The sequence below is a fragment of the Lucilia sericata genome, unplaced genomic scaffold (genome assembly GCF_015586225.1).
Source record: "Lucilia sericata isolate MDLA Ls3-8-SP2 unplaced genomic scaffold, ASM1558622v1 Contig000383F_arrow, whole genome shotgun sequence".
Taxonomy (NCBI): domain Eukaryota; kingdom Metazoa; phylum Arthropoda; class Insecta; order Diptera; family Calliphoridae; genus Lucilia; species Lucilia sericata.
In genome coordinates this window covers 245,984-254,901 of record NW_023994402.1, presented here as the reverse complement: position 1 = coordinate 254,901, position 8,918 = coordinate 245,984, and positions in this window count along the sequence as shown.

The window sequence follows — 8,918 nt, the reverse complement described above, 5'->3', positions numbered from 1 at the left end:
ACCAGCGTAGATTTTTATCGGTCCACCATTGGTCATAGCTCCCATATAAGAACTACTTCCGAAAATCACTTAAATTCGCATATTTCATTAATAATGAACAGGAATATGTTTTGTGTATGTATAAACTATATAACGAAATTTTTTTCCGAATCGGTTCATAATTGGTCCATTTACGAAAATCACTTAAACATGAATATGTTTTGTATATACATATATAAATCATTAAGCGGAATTTTTTCCGAATCAGTCCACAATTGGTCATAGTTATCACATAAGGTCCACTTCAGAAAGTCACTAAACGCGCATATTTCATTGATAAAGTTCGGCACTAATATGATAAAATTTGGCACGAATATGTTTTGTATATGTATCAATCACTGTACGATTTTTTTCCGGATAGGCCCGTAATTGGTCATAGTTCCCATATAAGGTCCACTTACAAAATCTCTTAAACGCTCATATTTCAATAAATAAAAGTGAATATGTTTTGTATATATATAATTCATTATACGAAATTTTTCCCGCATCGGTCCATTATTGGTCACAACTCCCTTAAAAGGATCATTTCCGAAAATTACTTAAATGCACAATTTTATTGATAATCAAAGTTATAGGAATAAAATTAAATTTGAATAGGTTTTGTGCATATATAAATAAATATACGGATTTTTTCCGGATCGGTCCATAATTGGTCATAACTTCCATATAATGTTCACTTCTAAAAATCCCTTAATACCACATGCACATGCATTATTAAATGATTATATCCGGATAAAATTCAACATGAGCATGTTCTGCGTATAGGTAAATCATTCAGCTAAAATGTTATCTAATTGGCCCCTTATTGGTCGTAGCTCCCATATAAGGTCATCAACATTGTTTCAAAAAACACTCAAACGAATATAATTCATTAAAATATCGATGTCGTAGTAAAACTCAACAGAAATATGGTTTTATACAAATCATAATCCTAATTTTTTGGCATCGGCAAGATCAGCCCATAATAAGTCATAACACTTGTAAAAAGTTCATATCCGAAAATCACTTAACATAGATTTTCTTCAACCTAATAAGTACCAAATATATGTACATAAAGAAATTACTGAAAGAAAGTACCCTCGCTACGAAATCAAAACTTATGCCCAGTTATATAAAAATTAGATAGTATGTAAATCAATTGTGGGCGATAAAGTTTTGTTCCTAAAGGGACTGTATTATAATTCAATATAGAAGAATTAAAGACCGATGATTGACAGGAGTTTTAGTTTATCTAAGACTTAGTTGAGTCGACTTTTGTAGAGATACTTAGCAAACATGTTTATCAGCTCAAAATTCCTATTCGATGGTCTCGCCTATAACTAATTTCGATATAATGCAATGGAAACTTAAGTGTTGCAGTCCTCTCCGCACGCTCTATATTAGGATTCTCTCGCAAATGTTTATAATTATTACATTAAAGCCTCGGGAGGACCTTAACCTGTTTCCTTCCCTGTTTCTTTCCCTGTGGCCTGGTATTCATATGATACGATCTTAGATTTATTCGTTCCAACTGATATCGACCTAATTACCTTCAGGCACTCCAATCTAATTTCATAATCCGTTATTTAATGGACGCTTATGTGGAAGCTAATGTTGTGATTAGAAAAACTGTAGGTTTTAGGGTTTTCAATGTAAACTTCCATAAAACTGTTTAGACCCTTCAGTATAGCTAAGGATTCCTACGTCTGTTTCCTCGAATATTCAACATGATCATGACTTTTTAGAGTGATATCAGTGCCTCAAAGTTTCTAACAAATTTTGTCTCTGGTTTGCGATCGGCCACTTCAATGTATACTGAAGACATTAATGGCATGCCCTATAATATATTTTTAGTGGTTTCATATTACACTTTTGTCTAAAGAAGTCCATTGGATTATTGAAGAATAATTTAGAATTGATGAAATCATGACTTTTATAAAGCCAGTTACTAAGACTCCATTTGGTGCATATACTCTACTTCATTACGCTCAGCACCTACATATTTCTTATGTGGTACCTATATTTTAATTTTCGGTTAAAGATTACAGCTTAGCTTCGTCGGTCACTGGTATCTTCTTGCCAGGAGCAGAATTCAACATGCTTAGAAAATTTTATGTTTGTTGTGAAAAAAGCAGACTTCAGTCTTCGGAGGTTTGACATAATCTGGGTTGAACCCAATTCAGTCCTCTCTTGAACCCAGCTTAAAAGATTGTACAGGGCCTTTAAAGTAATTTTGATATTTTTCCATTAGAAATATTACGATCTCATTTGCACATCAAACAGGTTTAAGTATATTCTCGGTTAAGGTCCTCACTATGCTTTTATTGTGGTTACCAAGAGTGAATTGGACAAAATGACACCTTGGGATGTACCCTTTTCCTGATAGTTAGAATAAACGTCTTGCAGCTTAGCATGTAACTGATTTAGTCAAATCATTGGAGAAGAGTATCAAGTTTGAAAGCACATTCGATGTCAATGCATACCGCCAGAGTATCCAATTTGTTATCTAAGAATTCACTTATATAGTAAACAACATCTTTCAACTCTTTACAAAAGCATGTTTCTTATATGTATGTATTCGAGGCCATTATCTGATAGTCTGTTTTTAGCAAGGACCTGAAGCTTGTCCGTCAATAAGACTTTGTTGTCACTTAACTATCAAGGTTTGTGAATAAATATTACTTTTGATTACTACCATTTAAGTGGACTATATTGACAGATGAGTTGAAACCAATTCCGCCTTCAATATTTTGAAAAAATACCATTCGACCCTGGAGTATTTTATGGAGTAATACTTTTGATTCCCTACTTGATCAAGTAAGGTCCCAAACGTTGTCCCTTTAGTTTAAAACTTATTTCGAAATTTGATCGACTTCTATGATGGCTGTAGTATTTTGAATCTTATGTACCAAGGGTCCAAAAAAGGAGTGCTTTACCGATATATTCTAACCTCGAATCTCGTTTATAGGTTCCTATCAACATATAGTTATATCTAGTACTTCTTCAATAATCCTATGGCTTTATAACCATAGTTCAACGTCATCTAATCTTTTGTATTAAAATAGTCCATAAGGTTCCGTCTCCTGATATTGGTGTTATTTTAATTGATTTTTATGGCAAATTCAATAAAAAAAATGCTTAAGTTATGACTCTACATGGGAATAGGTTAGATTTCTAAGATTTTGGTAAAATGTTAAATAAGATATGGCTAATATATATACCATTTTTTTAAATGGTTTAAATTAAGAAAAAAAAACGTATCGACATTATTAAGTAGACATCCTTGATGTTTTACAAGCCCATGAATATATATAGAAAATTGCAAACAAACTTACATACATTTTCTATTTTTTGTTTACACACATGTATTTGTATGGTTGTGTCACTGTATTTGTTTTATAAAAGACATACACACATATGTATCTATGCATCATAAACATCATTATCGTCATTATGCATGTCTGGTTTGCAGGCTGACAAACTCAGAAAAATCTGGCAAAATGTTATAAATCTTTCCCAATATTGAATATTACGACGAGGACTGAACAGCGAGTAACTTTACGATTAGTTTAGCGACGTACGTATGTACATATTCTTGAAAGCGGCACGTGTTGTATGTTTGTTTTTGTATTTGTTAAATTATTGATATTTGGGAAAATTATAAAAAAAAATACTCACATAATAAAGAAAAGGGCTAAATTAGACCGAAATAAAAAAACAACATTGGTACATAATCATACAAGTATGTATGTAAGTACATGGAGTAAATAAAATAAATACATTGTATGTATTTAAATGTTTAGTATACACATATGAAGAGTACATTTTACGCAAACATGTCCCAGTAATTTTGTAATCAAGGTATCACTTTGGAGAAAGTACCTTCTTTCGCAAATTTAATACAGAGTGTAAGTCATTCGTATTTAATTTAGAGAAAAGTCACTGTAGTCTGTAAAGAGTCAATTGACTTCCTCCCAGGATAAACTCGTTCCAATTCCAACCAATGCTAACTCTAAATCATTTGTTTAGAACAACCACCCCGAACTGCAGTGTATATTAATTTTATTATACATCTTTATTATTACTAAGTTGCAGACGTTCGAAATGATACTCCATATCATATCATTCATGATGTTAGTGATAAAATTATCGTTATCACTATTATTGTTATTTGCTGATAACAACAATGCGTTTGTTATTTGCTGCTGCCTTTTAATTCGTTGTTTATTATAATATTTCTTATCTTTAATTTTCTCTATAATTTCTATTATCAATTTGATAAAACGACAATCGTGTGATGATGATAGATAATGTGTTAATATAGAAATTTTATATGTATTCTATAAATATAAAGGATTTAATAAAAAAACTCTATTTCAATCTTATCCTTTCATACACATGGTAAATGTGCGATAATTTAACTTTTAAGAAATTTGGGTTTTTAAAATAACACGGCAGACGCGCTGGAGGGGAGACGGAAAGACGGGCAAGGGAAAACGTCTGAGAATAGGGAAACAAAGCGAGGGGAACGAGAAAGTGGCGGATGAGAGGAAAGAAGAGCTAGATGTGGGCCGAATAGGGGGCGAAAGAGTAAGAGGGAAAGAGGAAGAGAGGACAACACAAGATGGAAAAAACCTAAGAGAGCCCAGGGGACCGGGAAAGCGCGCGAGCGAGGACCGACCGACCGACCGACGGACCGCCGAGCGAGCGAGGCAGTCGGAGGCGAGCGAGCGCGCGAGCGAGCGAGCGAGCCGAGCGAGCGAGCGAGCAGCGAGCGAGCGAGCGAGCGAGGCGAGCGAGCGAGGAGCGAGCGAGCGAGCGAGCTAGCGGAGCGGCGATCGAGCAGGAGCGAGCAGAGCGATCGAGCAGCGAGAGCGAGGCGATCGAGCTAGCGAGCGAGCGAGCGAGCGAGCGAGCGAGCGAGCGAGCGAGCGAGCGAGCGAGCGAGCGAGCGAGCGAGCGAGCGAGCGAGCGAGCGAGCGAGCGAGCGAGCGAGCGAGCGAGCGAGCGAGCGAGCGAGCGAGCGAGGAGAGCGAGCGAGCGAGCGAGCGAGCGAGCGAGCGAGCGAGCTAGCGAGCGAGCGAGCGAGCGAGCGAGCTAGCGAGCGAGCGAGCGAGCGAGCGAGCGAGCGAGCGAGCGAGCGAGCGAGCGAGGAGCGAGCGAGCGAGCGAGCGAGCGAGCGAGCGAGCGAGCGAGCGAGCGAGCGAGCGAGCGATCGAGCGATCGATCGATCTAGCTATAGCTAGCTATCTATCTATCGATCTATCTATCTATCTAATCTATCTATCTATCTATCTATCTATCTATCTATCATCTATCTATCTATCTATCTATCTATCTATCTATCTATCTATCTATCTATCTATCTATCTATCTATCTATCTATCTATCTATCTATCTATCTATCTATCTAAACTGCTGGACCGATTTTATTGAAGTTTATTTTAATATTTCAAGTCCACATAAAAAATAAGAAATAATAATTTTATATCTCAGAAATTGCAACAGTTAGAGTCCTGGGCGGACTAGCAATAGGGGGCGGAGCACCTACCATATGCATTAAATAAAAAAAATTATCTATCTGGGAAATTATTATAGTTAGAATCTTAAAATTTTCAAGAAGACCTTTAACATCAACGTAAATATTTGGGAGAAGAATTGACGGACTTACATAAGGGGGCTTGGCACCTCCCATATGAGTTAAATACAAAAATTCGTTTATCTGCGAAATTATTATAGCTAAAATTCTAAAATTCAAAAAAGATTGTTATTTCTAAGATTCGATTACTTATTCCAAACTTAAGAATTTACTTATGATACATACATACATACATACTATGTATGTATATAACAATGGTAATTTTTTCCAATACTTATTTAAAATAAACCTAATATCAATTACACATCATACTCCTTGAAAATTAGAAAAAAAAACTTATAATAACCTTCTCGATACAAGTGTTTTAAATACAAATTTATCATTATGAAAACGGCTTCTTATGCAAACAATTCAGATTTCCATTTCGTCCCCAATAAATACGAACTCAAATACTAAATAGTATTTATTTGCAATTTTTATTTGTTTGGAATAATGTTCTTTTTTTGTTTATATTGCTTTAAAACTCATGTCAAATAGACACAATGCATTCCAATACAAATAAAATATGAAAAGTGTGTGACAAAATTTAAGAATAATTTTTGAATGAAACAAGTTCTGCATTAAAAAGCAGATTGGAAAGATGGTGTTTTCTGGCATATACACACTCTCCGGACTAAATTTTTAAATGTTTACTTCACAAAATTTTAGAAAATTTAAATCGTTTGGAAATTTTGTAATACCCTTTATAAAACCAAACGAAAAAAAAAATACTAAAGACCTTTATTTGGCAAATACTTGTACTTAACATGACATCATTTGCAAAATGTATTTTGTAACAAGTTGTCGAGAACAATGATCGGTTTAATATGTTAGACCAAACACTCATTCGTTAATAAACTACTTACTACAACTAAATAAAATACAACTTACTTACGACGAAGAGGACTTACGAGCAGTAGGAACAGCCTTAAGCATCAATACTTGTAACAATCGCATTCGATTGCTCTTCTTAAGTTGTTTAAAATCTGAGTCAAAATGCTGTTTGCAGATGATGATTGTTTAACATGCAATAAAAATATGTATGTAGTCATGCACTGGAAGAAAAAATTTCAAAATCAAGAGATATAATAGAAATATCTATATCAAAACTACCGAGTTGTGTAAGTGTAAATTCCGCTGGAAACTGAGCTTGTCCTTTTTACTAGAAGGTAAAAGGTTGAAAACTTCATGCCTCCAAAATTAAATGGAGAAGACTCAATCTAACTTATCATGCCAAGGAGTGATCCTTGACAATAAACAACCCTGAAATATGAATATCAAAAACAGGATAAATAAGGTTAATTTGGGTATTTACAACACTAAGAGAGCTGTTGGTTCTAATTGGGGCGTTAACCCTAAAGGTATCAACCGTTTCTTTAAAGCAGTTGGTGACAGGCAATGGAAAGCGATTCTCATTGTGCAGCCATCGAACGCACCCTACGAAACATTACAATACTGTTCAGGGAAGCAATGAGGACGACGCCAACGAAGGATGTGCTAATTATAGTGAATTGGTCAACAGCTGATCTGTAGCGATGCAATCAGCCTTAAAGCTTGTGGTTCCTGTTCTGACGAAAAAGCTTAGGGCACACACTAATAATTAAACACATTTGAATCCTTGCATCTTAATGTAGACTATTGCGTTGCGAAACCTCACTTCGAGAGACGCTTTCATATCCAAATTCCTGCTAGAAATTTAGTACCCAAGTTGCACTCAAACAATGGTGTAACTAATGTTTACACTGATGGCTATAATAGGAGTGAAAAGGTGGGTGTTTTACACGCAGGGATATCTCGTATTAAACCAGTCGCTTACTAGCTGAGGTATTATAAAATATCGGGTGATAGCAAAGTTGAGATCAGAAATCTAGCGGGTATCTTTACAACATCTAGGTTAACCGAAGAATGCCGGGTATCTCTTAATGAGATGGTGAGACATTAAAGGATAACACTAATATGGGTCTCTGGACATAGTAACTCCCATCCCATCATTCAATGAAAGCAGAAAACATTGTTTCGGCTTTGCTGCTCTCTCTTGTTTTGAAGAGCTATCTGGGATATGCCTCAAAAATATCCTAAATTTTGTGATTCAAAGCAGCTGGTTTAAATCTGGAAATAGTGAGTAGTATTTTAATTATTGACCTTCAAGTCATTTTCTGAAGGGGACTTTGTATGGGTGCTAGGGTGAAATGAGGCCCGATCATTACAAAAATCTTCAGTAACATTTAAACTTATACAAAACTAAGCTATGCCGATTTTTGTAGAGATACTACCTATTCTGGTGGTACGATTGTATGCTGCTTCCTTGGGCCAAGAGAAAAGTACGATCTCGGAATTTCTAATAAAACCCGATGGCAAACTCATAGAAAATAGTAGCGAAACACTAACTTTCGGGGTTATATGGATGAAAAGATTAAAAGTTCAGATTTAAAGTTACAAGTCCTCCAAATCCTTTAAGTAAATTACTAAGTATCTGGCAAGCAATGTCGTTTAATGCTGTGCTCTTTATATAGGGATCAAGCCATCCAACATATTTGTTAATTTTGTAGAAATTCAATGCCATTCACTTCTCAAAATGTCTTCTCATTGCACTCATTCACTATCCGAACTTTGTTGGGATTAAAAATTCTTAAAAAAACTAAGTTTTTCTTTCTGTGTAAAACAATAGCAACGGTTATAAAAATAACATAAAATATCTCAAGAAAAATAAACCAAAAGCTTAACCAACAAATATTTACATAATGGCCTTCGTCAAGCATTTGCATAGTACAAGTTTGTTGGCAGACGAACGAACAGACAGACATACCGACAGTGAAGCCAAGGAATCTACAAAACATTGTCACTGACGTAAAGCAACGGGAATGGTTAAAGAATAGAAAAGGGGGATGCTGCTGTATTTATCATTTCATCAAACCAATAAATAAATGTTGCATATTGCTTTTTGTGGCTGACATTTGTTTTGAGATTTCAAATTATTTTATTATTATTTTAGTTTCGTAGTTCTTTTTTTTATTTGATTATACTCCCCATCCGTAGGATTTTTTATCTATGTATCAATTTGTATTTGCCACTATCACCACTTGACTGCTACTTACATATTACATACATGCATGAGCATGCAAACGTTCCATTATATAATAAAGATGCTTTATTGTTACTTTTTCTATTTATTGACAACTGCATTTGATTTGGAAAGGGATGGGATTCAAATGTTGTTGAGTGTTGAATTTTCTGTTGATGATTTTGTTGTTCGAATGTTTTT